This window comes from Monodelphis domestica, chromosome 8 (genome assembly GCF_027887165.1).
Source record: "Monodelphis domestica isolate mMonDom1 chromosome 8, mMonDom1.pri, whole genome shotgun sequence".
Taxonomy (NCBI): Eukaryota; Metazoa; Chordata; class Mammalia; order Didelphimorphia; family Didelphidae; genus Monodelphis; species Monodelphis domestica.
The window spans coordinates 71,318,715-71,335,099 of NC_077234.1; the positions used below are offsets into that span (position 1 = coordinate 71,318,715).

Sequence of the window (16,385 nt, forward strand, 5' to 3'; positions counted from 1 at the left end):
CTTTGCCCAGAGTCAGAGGGAGGGAGGGGCGGGATGGTGGAGAGAGATGGCATGCCACAGCGTACAGGTGGGAGAGCTACCCGATCACAAAAGGGCAGGGAGGGCTGCGGCCCGCAGAGTCGGCATTCTCCTACCGACAGTTCCGGGAGCACACACTCGGGCAGGAGGCGCAGCCAGGACGGTGGGGCAGTCGGGGCTGAAATCTGGCTCCCGGGCGCCCTCTGCAGCCCGAGCCGAAGCGGCGGGACCCGGCCGGGGGTGGCGAAAAGGAAAGCTGGGGGCTGTGTGGGCCCTTTGGCCCCGCCCTCCTCAGGGCGGCTCCGTGGGTGGGGGCAGCAGAGACCTGAAAGCCAAACTCGCCTCGGTCGAAGCTGGAGTGCTGGGAGCCCTAGAGTGAAACTCAGCTCGGCTGGCGGGCAGGTAGGAAGTGGCTCCCCGGGGGTGAGCCGGGTGGTGGGAAAGGACTTTTCTCAACTGGGCCTTCCAACTTCTCCTACGCAGTCGTCAAAGTGATTTCCCTGAAGCTCAGGTGTGATCGCGTTCCCCTCCAGCCCCGACTTCGTAATCGCCAGTGTTTCTCCGGCGACTCTAAGACCGGATAGGATAAACGCCTCCAAATTGGGCAACTTGGCCCTAACTTGCCTTCCCAAACTTCATACTTTCTTCAGTGGACTCTCGGAATCCACCAAAACAGAGCCAAACCCAAAGCCCAACACTCTTCTCCCGTCTCCTAGCGTTTGCTTTCGTTGTCCGCCACGCCAAGAAGCCACTTCCTTCTTCCACCCCCTCCTCTTGGGATCCCAAGTTTCAGGTGCTTGAAGCAGCAGCTGCTAGGACCCTCCCTCCCCCGACTCCCCGGTTTCTGCGTGAGGTGGATCTGTTCCATCCCCATTTTCACCGGCTTGGGCTCTTCTGCTCCAATCTAAACTCGCGGAGGGAAGGTGGGGACTTGGAATTAGTGTTTATTTCTAGCTGTACCCGGCCCAGCCTCGAGCTTTAGGAACTATTTGTTTGTTGATTGATTGGAACTAAGTCAGGGAATGGGGCAGGGAAAGGGAAAAGTCAGATGGGAAGGGAAGGGAAGGGAAGCTCGGGGCGGGCTGCATTCCTCCTCCCTCTCCCGGCGCTGGTGGTGACTCGGGATTGGATTCCATTCGCCGGGGAGCCGGCAGAGGGGAAGGGGGCTTGCTGCCTGCTATTTCGGATCCCTTTGGGTTTCGGGCTCGGGGGGCCTCTGGCCTCGTGTCGTCTGCGTGTGTTGTGTGCCCCTGAGGGTCTGCATGTGCGTGTAATATATATCCTATACGCACATATGTGGGGATAATGATTTATATAGATTTCTCCGGCCAACGTGTTTCTCCCTCAGCTGTTGTATATGTCTCTTTGTGTGTGTGTGTATTATATATATGTGTATATATATAATGTACAGGTGTGTCTGTATAATTATTTATATATTTCTCTGGCCAATGTATTTCTCCCTCTGCCATGCTTGTGTGTCTCTGTATGTGTAAATTATACGTATAATGTTCTAACATTATAATGCTATACATATACACATGTGTATAACTATGCATATCTGACCAATGCGTTTCTCCCTCTGCCCCGTGTGTATGATATACACATATAATCTATATTATGAATATAGGTGTGTATGCTTACAAATAGTTCTCTGGCCAATTTATTTCTTCCTCCGCCTTGTATGTGTGTCTGTGTGTATATCATACATATGATATACAATTATATATCATGTATGTGCTACATCACATCATGGAATATGATCTAATGCACATGTGTATACAATTATACATATCTCTCTGACCGGTGTTTTTCCCTCTGCTGTTGTGTGTATAATAGATACATATATATAAATAAAATATGTGTGTACTTACATACATTTCTCTGGCCAATGTATTTTCCCCTCTGCTTTATGTGTCTCTGTGTATATTATACATAGAATATACTACTACATATTATACACATTATATAATAGTATACACATTTGTGTATAAAATTCTACCAATGTTTCTCCCTGTCATTGTGTGTCTACACACACATATAAAATACACATATGTATGCGTATATACGTCTATATTTCTCTGGCCAAGTGTTTCTCTGCCTGCTGTATGAGCAACTCTGTTTTTATTTTGTTCCTATGGTTTTATTTTTTATTTTATTATTTTTTTTTTGCCTCACCTGGCTGGCTGTGCCTGTTGGGGTCTTGTCGAGCCTCTCATAGTTGTCTGACTGGGTAAGCGGGTCTTTAGGTGTACCTCAGTAGACTAATTTAGAGCTCCGGGAGACCTCGTCCAACCTCTCATAACACAAAACTGAAGAGATCTACTCAGAACCTCAGAAATACAGAGCCAGACTCGAACGCTGGTCCTGGGACTCCTTCCCTGATAACTGTGTTTCCTGAGCATCATTTTGTCAGTGTGGGACTGGAATGGGAGCTGCTCCGAGACCAGAGAGGAAGGGGCGGTGGGTGGAGACCCCTCAATTCCTCGGCCACACTGGGATGGATTGGGTTTTGGGAGATGGGTGTTCCGGGTTTCCAGCAGCCCCCCCCCCCTTCCTTTTTAGTAGAATGAGGGTCCTGGAAGCCAGAGGGGAAGCAGTGAATGAGTGTGTGTGTAGAGGCTGGGATGGAAAGGCTCATTGAGCCCTGACCTGCTGGAGTTTCCCAGGGTCTTCATGAGTCAGCAGCCAGCCCTAGCTCCTCCCTACTCTCTTGGTGCCTTTTTGTGGCTCACTACCTGCCCCTCCCCCTGCCTTGGGCTTCTCGCCATGGGCTCTGGGCCTGGGAGCCAGGGGCAGAGTTCGAAGCCACGAAAGGCAGCCCTGGTGTCCGGTTCTTCGGGGCCTGAAATATTCATCCTCTGGGTCAGCTTTGGTTTCGAAGCTGGTGACTGGCCTGATTAGTGGCTGCCCAAAGAACCAGGCGCCTTCTCTCCGATTGCTTTGTGTTAGACTGAACACGATTAGGGGGACCCTTTCCCCCCAGTTTTTTATAGTAGCTCCATCTTGTTCAGCACCAGAGGACTTGATTCTTGGCTTCCTGTGCCTTTACCTTTCCTGCGTCATGGGGACTGCTTGTAAGATAATGACAGGGTCTGGTGCTTAGAGATCCTTAGATGTCAGAACGAGTTGGGAAGTGGTAATCATCTCTGTGGAGTCCCCTAGCCCTGGCAATAGAGAGGCTCCAACCTAGAGCTCTCCCTCACACCTCCATGAACCCCGAAAGGAAGAGTGAGTGGAAATCCCCAGGGCAGCATCTCTGCTTATCCAGGGCTAGGATGGCCCCGCCACCCATCTTAGCGATGACCTGTCCAATGAAAGGAAGTTGGACTGCCTGAGCAGGGGATGTGGCTGCTTCCTGAAGTCTAAATAATCCAGCATCCCCAACACTACTTGTTGACTGAGAGATAGACCGGGATCATTACGTGGGAGTCCTTTTTTCCTTCTTATAGCCTTACCTTCCAGCTTATCCGTTACAAGGCAGTAGAACAGCCTCGGCTAGGCAATTGGGCTTAAGTTTCTTGCCCCGGGAATTACAACTAGAAGTGGCTGATGCCTAATTTGAACCCAGGTCTTCCTGACTCTAGACTTGGTGCTCTGTTCACTGTGCTACCTAGCTGCCCCATCATGCAGGTGTTCTTAACCTGGGGACTGTAAAATTGTTTTTAAAATATCTTTTTAAAAAATTGATGACTATTTAAAATATACTTGGTTTCCTTTGTAATCCTGTATGTTTTATTCTATCCTTTTATTTATTTAATTTATTTTTAAACCTGTACCTTCCATCTTTTTTTTTAAACCCATCCCATCTGTCTTAGAATCAGTACTATGCATTGGTTCCAAGGCAGAAGAGTGGTAAGAGCTAGGCAATGGGGGTTAAGTGACTTGCCCAGGGTCACACAGCTAAGAAGTATCTGAGGTCAAATTCGAACCCAGGACCTCCCATCTCTGGGCCTGGCTTTTTAGCCCTGCCCTCTTTTGTATCCATTTAAAAGCATTATTCTTAAAAGGTGTTCAGAGTCTTCTCTAGATTGCCAACTGGGGTCCCTGGGACATAAAAGTGAATGACTGACCTGGACTACAACCCAGATCTCTATTATTTCTACTATCACATAGACCTGCTGATCTAATGAGAATGGCTTTCATTTAGAAGATACTTTCTACTTAAAAACAAATGATAATTCATGAGCTAGGTGGCTCATGAATTGAGACCCAGGCCCAGAGACAGGAGGGCCTGTATTCAAATGTTGCCTCAGATACTTCCTAGCTGCGTGACCGTGGACAAGTCACTTACCCCCTTTTGCCTAACCCGATATGCAGTATTAATTCTCAGATGGAAGTAAGGGTTTGAAAAAAATTATAATAAAAAATTTTAAACCCAAATGATGGAACCTTTTGTTTTTAATTTCTGTTATTGAAAAAAATATCTTTTTGCCTCTCTGTGACCCCAAACACCTTGTCTGGCAACAAAGATTAAAAAAAGAAAAAATTCAGTAAAATCAGCTGACATATGCACCCTGTCTGATAGATAAAACTTATGCCACATGTCACACCCAGGGTTTTCTCCACTTGGACAAAGGAGGGAAATGTGGGTTCTTATCTCTTCACTTGGGTCAATGATGGATGACTCAAAGAACTTTCATTAATTTGCACAACTAGGCAAGAGAGAATATATTAATGACTTGTCCACGTATTGCTATATGCTATTTAAAGCACTTTCCTCATCACAACTGTGAGGTATGCTGAGTATGTGGAGTTTTCTGTGACTTGTTATTCTCATTTTGTAGATAAGGAAACTTTGCTCAATACCTAGCAAATATTGGAAGTGAGATTTAATTACTCCCAACTCCAGTGGTCTTTCTGCTAAATCAAATTGCTTCTTGTCTTTTCTGGCTTTAAAATTGCTTTAAGTGTAATGGCACTTTTGTTTTATCCTGAGCGGTAGGTAGCACCTGAGAAAATAAAATTTATTCTATTTGGGGTTCACTTTTTGAACTCTTACCTACTAGCAACTCTTAAGACAGAAGGTAAGGGGGCAGCTGGGTAATTCAGTGGATGAAGAGCCAGGCCCAGAGATGGGAGGTCCTGGGTTCAAATTTGGCCTCAGACACTTCCCAGCTGTGTGACTGTGGGCAAGTCACTTACCCCCCACTGCCTGGCCCTTACCACTCTTCTGCCTTGGAACCAATACATAGTATTGATTCTTCTTTTTTTTTTTCATTTTTCAAACTTAATTTTTATTGCTTTTTTTAAACATTATTTTATTTGGTCGTTTTCAAACATTATTCATTAGAAATAAAAATCATTTTCTCTTCCTCCCCCCCACCCTTCCCATCGGCGATGCGTGATTCCTCTGGGTATCACATGTGTCCTCAATCTGAACTCATTTCCGTGTCATTGGTTTTTGCATTAGCTTGTTTGTTTAGAATCTTTCCTCCATCATATCCCCTCCACTCCTGTAGTCAAGCTGTTGCCTTTCCTCGGTGTTTTTACTACCACCGTTTGTCCTCTGCTTGTGGATAGTGTTTTTTTTCTCATAGATCCCTGCAGGTTGTTCAGGATCACTGCATTGCCACTAATGGAGAAGTCCATTACATTCGATTGTACCACAGTGTGTCAGTCTCTGTGTACAATGTTCTCCTGGTTCTGCTCCTCTCGCTCTGCATCACTTCCTGGAGGTTGTTCCATGGAATTCCTCCAGTTCATTATGCCTTTGGGCACAATAGTATTCCATCACCAACATATACCACAATTTGCTCAGCCATTCCCCAATTGATGGGCATCCCCTCATTTTCCAATTTTTGGCCACCACAAAGAGCGCAGCTATGAATATTCTTGTATAAGTCTTTTTCCTTATTATCTCTTTGGGGTACAGACCCAGCAGTGCTCATAGTATTGATTCTAAGATGGAAGGGATGGGTTTAAAGGACAAAGGTTAGGCAGTTGAGGAGAAATTATTTGCCCAGGGTCACACAGCTAGGAAATAATCTGAGTCTCTGAGTCCAGGTTTGAGCCCAGCTTCTCCCAACTCTAGCAATGGGCCACCTAGCTGCCCATTTTTTTTTGCCCATCTTTTTTTTTTTAAATCCTTACCTTCTATCTTAGAGTTAATACTACGTATTGGTTCCAAGGCAGAAAGAAGAGTGGTAAGGACTACAATTAGAATTATGACTTGCCCAGGGTCACAAAACTAGAAAGTGTCTCAATTCAGATTTGAACCCAGGGTCTCCTGTTTCCAGGCCTGGCTCTCTGTCCACTGAGCCATGTAGTTGTTCCTGCCCCATGATTCCATTTTGTAATCCAGCCTATTCTGTATCACTGCCAACATTTTGTATACTTGCCTAAGTCATATTTCTTTTTCCTTGAAGTAAGTTTAGAAGTTTATAGGTTCAAAATTCAGTTTTTCTTTAGATTGTTTAAAATTCCAGTTTCCTTATAAATCACTTGAATTAAAAGGAAATTGTTATCTCTATACCAGTAGCTGTACCTTTAGAAGAATTCTGTTTTCTATATCTAATGACTTTTCTTGGAGGAAAACTGGAATCAATTAGCATTTCTTGGGGACTAGATGAAAGGAGGGGTTATTGCTAGGACTGAATTCCTTATTTCCAGTCAATCATATTGTTTTCTGCATCTATGATGCTGCCTTCTAGTTTTGGGGTGCTCCCTTTTTTGTTTATAAAAACTTTGTGCCTTGGTCTATGGCAACATGCCATTTTTTTCAAATGGGGAAACTGGGGCTCAGAAAAATTGAGTGGCTTATCCATGACCAAAAAGCTATTAAATGTCAGAGTCCAAATCTCAGAGAGCTGGGGATTTCAGATAAAGATCATATAGTCTGAAGATTTCTGTGTTCCTTTAACCGAAAAACTGCCCAGAATGTTGCATAGTGCCTCATGATGGCTTTATAGGGGAAGACACTTAGTCCCAGACTCTCATGCTTCCTTGCTTCCTTTCAGCTGGTTTGTGTCTGTGTGGGGAACAGTATGATCTTCCTTCCTTCCTTCTTCCTTTCTTCCTTCCCTCCCTTCCTCCCTCCCTCCCTCCAAGGCAGAAGACAGATATCAGCTAGACAACTGGTTGATTAGAACCCAGGGCTTCCCATTTTTCAGGTCTAACACTGAGCCACCTAGCATCCTTGGAAACACTATCATCTTTATTCTGATTATTACCAACCTTGGTAAAGCCAAGTTTCAAAGCTTGTAGATCTTCTGAGAGGTCCTTGGGTTGGTTCTTTCAGGTTAAGTGTTTAGGTGTTTGTTGAGTGAGATTGGATTGAACCATCTCTACTCTTTAGTGTAGCATAGTAATAACACACTTGAACTTAGAATCATAGAATGTCATCTCTGGAATGACCCTTTGGACACTGAATGTTAGAACGTAAAAGACAAATGTTTGAACTGGAAGGTATCTCAGAATATAAATAAATGTTGGTGGGGCTGTGGAAAGATGGGCATGCTTATTGTACTGCTGACAGAACTGAATTTAGTATAACCATTCTGGAAAACAATTTGGAATTATACCCAAAAAAGTCAATAAATGTTGAACCAGTGGTACTATTACTAGGCATAGATTCCAAGGAGGTCAAAGGGAAAGCTCCCAAAGATCTTTACAGCAACAATTTTTGTAGTATCAAAAAAAAAAAGAAGGAAGAACTCCTACCCATTGAAGATTGGTTAAACAATTTCATAGAATATCAATGCTCTGTAAGAAATGACAAGTAAATTTTAGGAAAATATTAAAAAATTTTTTTAAATGCCTAATGTAAAATTTAGAAAAAGTTGAGGAAATTGTAGGAGCTATGCAGAATGAAGAAAGCAGAAGTAGAAGTCAAATTTGCACATTTGTTGGAATAATATAAAGGAAAACAACACTAAAAAGCTTCAGAAACTGTCAGTGTTGTTTGCCTGGAAGAGAGTGATATTGAAGCAAATCTGCCCCCTCTCTCCCTCCCTCTCCCTTTCTGTCTCTCTGTTTCTCTGTCTCTCTCTCAGACTAGGAGTGCAGAATGAGATAGTTGCAGGCACACTCAGTGTATCAATTTTCTTTCTTATCTATTTGTTGCAATGGAGGGTTGGAAAGAATCATTAGGCACTGGGACGTGACAGTGATGTAAGAAAGTGTCTTAGAAAGGATGAAACGATGTTATAACTGGAAGGGATTATTTTTTAAAATAATATTTACCCCTATTACATGTAAAAATAATTTTTAACATTCTTTAAAAAAAAGTTTTAAGTTCCAAATTCTCTCTTCTTCTGACCCTTATTCCCTCCCTCCCTGCCCTTCCCTTTCCCCTTCCCCAAGACAGTAAGCAATCTGATATAGGTTTTATATGTGTAATCATATAAAACATTTTTCCATAGTAGTTATTTTGTGGGAGAGATCTCCAATGAAATGTATGTTTCAGGTTGTGTTCAGACTCCATCGGTTCTTTCTCATAGGGCAGAAGGCATTATTTATTAGGAGTCTCTGGGATTGTCTTGGGTCACTGTATTGCTGAGAATAACCAAGACATTCCCAGTTGTTCATCAAAAAATAGGGCTCTCCCTGTGTGCGATGTTCTTCTGGTTCTGCCTGCTTCACTTTGCATCAGTTCATGTAAGTCTTGGAAGGAATCTCAAGACTTAGAAGGCTGGAATGGAAAAGGCCTCCATGATCTAGATAGAATTTAGAGCTGCAGGGGATCTTAGAGCTTATCTAGGCCAAGCCTCTCATTTTACAGCCCAGAAAGACTGAATGAGTTGAGCAGTTCTGCAGATTGTATGAATCCACTATTACTGTGTAGAAAGGTCTCCTTCTACAATACTCTTAGTTCTCTAGCCCAGTAGTCAATCAATCAATAATAATCAATTCGAAGCACTGTGCTAAATGCTGGGATTACAAAAAGAGGCAAAAGATAATCCCTGCCCTCAAGGAGCTTACAGTTTATTAAAGGAGACAACATGCAAACACACACACACACACACACACATATATACACAAACTATATACAGAATTAAAAGACTTTTATTTTTTATTTTTACCAACTACACATATTAACAAATTTCTTTCCTGTCCTCCCTTCCTTTGGCCCTCCTGGTGCTGGCAGGTTATTTGATCTGGGTTATATATGCTACAGAACTAATAGAAAATAATTAACAGAGGGAAAGGCACTACACTTAAGAGGGATTGGAGCAGACTTGTTGTAGAAGGCAGGATTTTAGGAGGGGTTTGAAGAAAGCCAGGGAGGTCAGTAAGCAGAATGCGCAGGAGGAAGAATCTTATTCCAGGCACTGGGGACAGAATGTATGAAGAGTCACCGGGTACCCCGAGATCCTTTCTGGACTTAAGATTCCTTATTCCTTAATGTCTCTCTTGGAAACCTGGGAAGATCATTTACTGTACAATCTGGGTACAAGCTGGTAGTTTGCTTCTGTAAGAGGCAGTTTCTTTTGTTTAATAAGTAGCTAGTGGGTTTTAGACTTGAACTGAGGAGACCTGGGTTTAAATCCTGTGTTATAATAGGCAAACCACATACCTCTCAAAGCCTCAGTTTCTTCATCTGTAAAGCTGAGATAGTAAAAATTTATATGACCAATCTTAAAGTATTATTGTAAACAAAGAGCCTTGCAGGCCTTAAAACACTACATAAATGTGAGTTTTTCTTGTTTTTAAAAGATGATTATTGGAGCATCTAGGTGGCATAGTAGATAGAGTGCTGGGCTTGGAGTCAAGAAGACCTGAATTCAAATCCAGCCTCAGCCTCTTGCTAGCTGTGTGACCCTGGGTAAGTCACGTAAGTCTACCTTAAAAATATATATATATAGTCTGGCCTCTGAAAGTCTCCTTTAAAAAAAAGTATTGATGCATTTTTGTTTTTACATTAATCATTTTTTGATTTATTCTATTCTTATTCTATTAATCATATTTTGATTTATTATTTATTACCTTCTACCCAGTGAGCATTCCTTTGTGAAAAAGAAATATAATTAGGGGGCAGCTAAGTGGTTCAGTGGTTTGAGAGCCAGGTCTAGTGACAAGAGGTCCTAGGTTCATATCTGGCCTCAGATACTTCCTAGTTGTGTGACCCTGGGTAAGTCACTTTAACTCTCCTTGCCCAGTCTTTGCCTTGGAACCAATGTGCGGTATTGATTCTATATAATTAACAAAATCAACCTCCATAGTAGACCTCTCTCTCTCTCTCTCCCTCTCTCTCTGTCTCCCCCCCTCCTTCTCATGTTCCCTCCCCCCTCTTTATATATATATTTATATGTGTAACATTCTGTATATGTAATCCCCTATCTCTGAGGTATGAATTTAGCCCCTCATTTTTTCATGGGACCAAGAATGGTCCATAAAATAGAAGATGGTTTCTTCTGGATCCCTTTTCATATGGAAGTTTCCATGTATCTCTTTAGATTCCTTTGGGAAGGGATAACTGACTTCCAAATAACTTGGTTTCATACTATTAGAGTTTCTACTTGCAGTGTATCTAAGGATGTAATTCTGTCACTGTGCCCCTCTCATCAACAGACAGGATATGGCACAGTCTGGCTGGCTGGCTGCTCATCTATCCCTTCTGCTGGTGTTAAGCAAAGATGACTGCACCAAGACTCCTCTCCAACTTGGTCATCCTCTTTATCACACTCCTCCAGTGGTTTTCCTCTCCTGGCTTCACCCCCCTCCCCCCCATCTCTTGGCTGACTCTGTCTTTAGTCCTGATCTTAGTAGAACTGGGGAAGCTAGATCCTTAGAGAATGGAGCTGAAGGGATGAGAAGGGATATTGTTCCTCCTTTGGTTTGTGTCCTTGATATTCTGCCTTAAATAAGTAAGTGGGGGTAGGGGAGGTAGTAGGGTTTAATGGAAAGAATTCAAATCTGAGAACTGGAGGTTTGAATCCCAATTGGGCTTCTTACTACTTGGGTGCCATCTAATTGTTGCCTGGCCTCTGAAAGCCTCATGAAAAAAGTATTGGCGCATTTTTGTTTTTACATTAAAAAGCAGGGAGAAGGCTAGATGAAGGGTCAGCATTGCAGTTACCCACAGTTTCAGAAATGGGTCATAGGACCAAGAGCCTTGTTTTTTACCCATTAGTCAACTGCATTCCCTCCAGAAAACTACTTCCTTTGCCCCTTTATCTTGTAGATCCAGACCATTAACTTCATTGAAATCATGCTGGTTGGCCTCACCCCTTCCTGCCATACCCAGCCATCTTCTTAAGGCTTAAGGGAACTGCCACAGGCTTGGGGGATGCTTCTTGGAGGGAGAGGAGAGACCCATGGAAGCCTTCCTGATACTTGGTCAATAAATGGTTTCTGGTCAGAAAAGGATCTCACTCCTAGAGCTCCTGTGCCCTTCTGGCTCCTGCCTGCCTGGGGTCATTTCTTTCCTCTGGTCACTGAGAGGCTCTTATCCTTTTTTTCCAGAACCCATAAGCCCTGGGGAAATCTCTCTCCTTCCAATTGGGCTAGAGGTAGGGCCTCCTTGTTCATGGACAGACGGGTTGGACAGGGAAGGACGTTGGGAGAGCTGGTGATTCTTGAGGGCAGGAACCAGAGGACACATTTACTTACTCCTTAGTGCAGAGAGACTGACATGTCTGAGCAAGGCTGGGAGAGTCCGTGTTTTTCTTTTGTGACATTTCCTGGCCTCTCCCGAAGAAGGGAAAGAGAGAAAGGGAGGAGAGAGTAAATGAGAGAGTGTTTTCAGTCAGTGCCCAGGGCTAGATTGGAAGTTTGGGAACTCATGGCCAAGATAAGAAATTTCCACACACCCTCTTTCCCCCCATTTCCCGTTGTCCATTTTCTCTCCATAATTTTTTTGTTTTTAAAAATCTGTCCTCAAGGCCAGTTCCACATTCAGACGAAGAACTTCATAGCTGTGTCCCCAAAGCTTCATTAGATGTGGTTGGTCGTGGGCTTGGGTGAGCTGCTCCTGACTCCTTGTGACTCACTTGGTCCTTTCTGGTCAGTGGCATCGGTGTGAATTGATGGGTTAGGAGAAGCAGAGCTGACTTTGTTTGGATTGGGAGGAAGAAGAATGATCTGGAGAGGTGGGGCCAGGTTGAGGCTCTGAGCTAAGCTTCCCAGGGTGGAGTTTTTCTCAGAAGGGCCCGTTCTGAGCTGCTCTTTCCATTCCTACCCTGCGAAAAGGTGAGCAGCTTGCCTGGGTAGGTTGGCTGTTCTTTTCACTTCCCTTCAATGCCATCTTTCTTAATACTGGGAGCAGAATTCTTATTTGAGCAGATTCCGGAACAATAATTCTTCTTATGCCACAGTTCTTGGGCATATCTTCCTCTTTCCTTCTTTCCTTTGCAGGGGCCTGGGCTTCAGTCACCAACTTCCTAGGCTGGTTTGGAGTTCCAATTGATGTCCTTTGAGAACATCAATCACCCTTGGGCCTTGCTCTGGGGCTGAGAGTTCAGAGATCTCTGAAAGCATAAACTTTACCTTTCTTCCTTCTTCCTTCTTTATTTTTATCTCTACCTTGTGTCTTTGAATTATTGATTTATTTTATTATTTATTTTTATGAGTGTTTTATAAGTATTGATTTTAAGGTAGAAGAGAGATAAGGGCTAGACAACTGGGGTTAAGTGACTTGCCCAGGATCACACAGCTAGGAAGTATCTGAGTCTAGATTTGAACTCCAGGCCTGGCACACTATCCACTGTGCTACCTACCTGCCCCATCTTCCTTCTTTTTAAGTATAATTATGATCTTTGCTTTGGAGACAACCACAACAACTGGGAATTGTAGGTATGTGTCTTCCAGGATGTCACAGAGCTTTGAGATCAAGGGAGAGGGATAAGAGACAACTCAGAGCAAATGACCTCTATTTTCTCACTACAGGGGAGGTCCTCAGCTGAGAAGGTTGAGAGTTAAGGGAGTTGTGGATAGTTAAGAAAAGAAGAGAATTTTAGGAAGTCTCTGACATACAGGATGGAGTTGAATCAAATATGGCAGAATAATAGGAGTCTAGCAGATGTCACACAGCACAAATCTGTCTGTAGTGGCCTCTTGTCACTTTGTGCCTTCCTCTAGCCTCATTTGCTGGTGTGTGGGTAGGAGCAGAGGAGGTCAACAGAGGCAGTAATCCAGGGTTGGGATTGGTAAATCAGGAGCAGCCTTGAAGTTCTTCTTTCATAGTCTATGGATTTTTCTTTCTGGGGCAGCATGTTGAAATGAAAAGGGCATTTAGGCTGCCATGAACTTATTGTGTGATCTTGAGAAAGATGCTTTTCTTCTCCTGGCTTTGGTTTCCTTATCTGGAAAATGAAGCAGTTGGACTATGTGATCTCTGTTCATCTCTGACATTCTACGATTGATTTTTTAAACCCTTTAAACCCTTACCTTCCATCTTAGAGTCAATAATGTGTTGTGGTTCTAAGGCAGAAGAGTGGTTAGGGCTAGGCAATGGGGGTTAAGTGACTTGCCCAGGGTCACACAGCTAGGAAGTGTCTGAGGCCAAATTTGAACCCATGGCTCTCTGAGCCTGACTCTCTCTCCACTGAGCTACCTAGCTATCACCCTATACCCCACCCTACCTCTAATGCCTTTTTGATTGATGATTCCCACATTACTAGCTTTTTTTCCTCATCACAGTCACTAGGACTTTGTGGGATTGTGAGGAAGTCATCATGACTAAACTTTTCCCATGGAACTCTGCCAATGTGCTATTGATTTATCCCCAGTATTGTTGTAGGGACTCCAAAGAACAAATTGGTTTCTATGGTAGTGTCACCCTACATAGATCAAGTTGCTATTTTAAGAATTACACGTGAAAGGGACCACAGTCATTTATGTGGCTTCCTTCTGCCATATTCATTCTTGAGATAAGAAAACTAAAATGAGACCAGCCAAGGAATTGGCCAAAGGTCACCAGATATGAATGGAATTGGTATTGGAAATAGGAGTCTTCCATAAATTTCCCCAAATCCAGGACTGTTTCCCAGGCTGTTGCCCCCTTAACTGTCCCTGGTGAGGAGGGTGCTAGAGGAGACAGACCAGAGCCTGTTTATTTCTCCATTGGTGGTTCCCAGCTCTGGGTCTCAGCTCCTGACACTCCAGTCATTGATTCCAGGCTCTTGTTTTCCCAAGTCAGAAAATTGAGAGGCACAGGGAAGGACAAAAGGGAGCCTCTGAATCAGCAGCCTTGACTAGAGTGGGAGCAGAACCCATCCATCCAGAGGTTAGATCTAGAACCTGAAGGGACCACTGGGTTATCCAATCCAACCTTCTCAGGTTAGGAAACTGAGGCCCAGAGAGATGTAGTAATTAGCAGAATTAAGATTTGAACCCAGGTCGTTGTTCTTTTCACTGCATCATGCCAATTCTCCTCTACAATATCCCTGACAAATGGTTATCCATAACCATTCTTTCCCAATAGTTGAAAGAGCTCCAGGGATGAAGAACCCACTAACTTCACAGGATTTAGAGATCTAAATAAAATGGGTCCCAAATTGAGCTTACCATTTCCCCCCAAAACATGCAGATGTTTTTTGATTTCACTATTTCTTCTTTTCCTTTTTTGTTTCCCTTTCCTTTACCTTCCATCTTAGAACTGATACTAAGTATTGATAACAACTCAGAAGAGCAGTAAGGGCTGGGCAGTTGGGGTTAAGTGACTTGCCTAGGGTCACACAGCTAGGAAGTATCTGAGACCAGATTTGAATCTGGGCTCTCCCATCTCCAGGACTATCTACTAAGCCACCTAGCTGCCCCTCACTATTTCTCTTGATGACATTATTTACTCTAATAAGAACTCAATAAGACATCCAAGTTCTTTGAATGAATAGCCTGTGACTTCATTAAAAAAGGGAGGTTGACTCCAGGAAGTGATGCAGAGCGAGAGGAGCAGAACCAGGAGAACATTGTACACAGAGACAAACACACTGTGGTATCATCGAACGTAATGGACTTCTCCATTAGTGGCGGTGTAATGTCCCTGAACAACTTTCAGGGATCCAGGAGAAATAAACACCATTCATAAGCAAAGGATAAACTATGGGAGTGGAAACACCGAGAAAAAGCAACTGCCTGAATACAGAGGTTGAGGGGACATGACAGAGGATAGACTCTAAATGAACACTCTAATGCAAATACTATCAACAAAGCAATGGGTTCAAATCAAGAAAACATCTAATGCCCAGTGGACTTACGCGTCGGCTATGGGGGGTGGGGGGGGGGGGGAGGAAAAGAAAATTATCTATGTCTTTAACGAATAATGCTTGGAAATGATCAAATAAAATATATTAAAAAAAAAAAAGGGAGGTTGACATAACAAAAACAAACCATTGGAATGAAGGATGAACAACCGCCACCCAAGGGACATCATAAGTGCTACTAGCAAAGACAGAGAGTTCTTTCCAAGGGAGAAGCACATGCATGGTCAGTGAAATGGGCCACTGGAGTAGGGAGGGAAGAAAGGTCTGATGCAGAGAACACTTGAGTTAGGAGGAAGTTGGCTGCCAGCTCGGGCCTTAACCAGCTGTTGGATCCCGGACAAAGCAAATGCTTTCCCTCCTCAAGCCTTTGGAAGCTGTTTCTTAAATTATTAAATTTAATAACAAGGGGGCCTGGACCAAGAAATGAGAGTAAGGATGGAAAGATTACCTAAAAAGCCTCACATTTATGTGCCAAGGGTTTTTAAACCTTTTTTTGTGCACTGGATTTCTTTGGTAATCTGGTGAAGTCTCAGAAGAATGACACTTACAAAATAAAGTCAATAGGATTACAAAGAAAACCAGTTATATTGGAATAGTTATAAAAATATTTTTAATGGTGAGTATACCCTAGACTGACTACTCTATGATAGCAATAATAACAATAATGCTAATCATTAGATTAGATTGGCATTGGATAAAATATCTCATTTTATTTCAATCATCCTGAGAGGTAGGGGCTATTATTAACCCTGTTTTACAGATGATGAAGCTGAGGTACACAGAGGTTAGATGACTTGCTTAGGCTCACACAGTTAAGTATCTGAATTGGATCTGAAATTTCAGGTCTTGGATTTGAACTCAGGTGTCCATAATTCCAAGTCTAGCACAGTAGCCCCCAGTAGTGAGAGTAGGGCCTACCAATAAAATCAGAGCCATCAGCTAACTAGAGCCAAACATAGTTTCCCTCCCCCCAACCCCCCCCCCCCCCAGCATGAGAACTTAATCCAATTCCTTCCTAAATACTAGATGTTCTTCTAAGAAATCACTGGTGCCAGAATTCTATGAGAAACTTTTGTTAGATGGTTACACATTGACATATTGAATTATCACCTATAGAAAACTCTGTTCAGAACCACGGAGGTAATCTAAATCCATTGTCTCCATCTTGTAAATCATTACTAACCACTGTCCCTGCAAAAGGCTTACCTAATCCCTTTCCCTATGTCA

General features: G+C 43.2%; 1 protein-coding gene across 2 annotated transcripts in view; it reads left to right on the plus strand.

Annotated features, from left to right (window-relative positions):
* Positions 1–275: 275 nt before the first annotated feature.
* The window catches only part of TMBIM1 (transmembrane BAX inhibitor motif containing 1), a 36,215-nt gene continuing 20,105 nt past the window's right edge, over positions 276–16,385 (plus strand). The window contains exon 1 of one of the 2 annotated variants that reach the window (XM_056808529.1): positions 276–420. The gene's annotated coding sequence lies outside the window, so the exon portion shown is untranslated. The remainder of the gene's footprint in view (positions 421–16,385) is intronic. The other variant, XM_056808527.1, reaches the window with a different exon arrangement.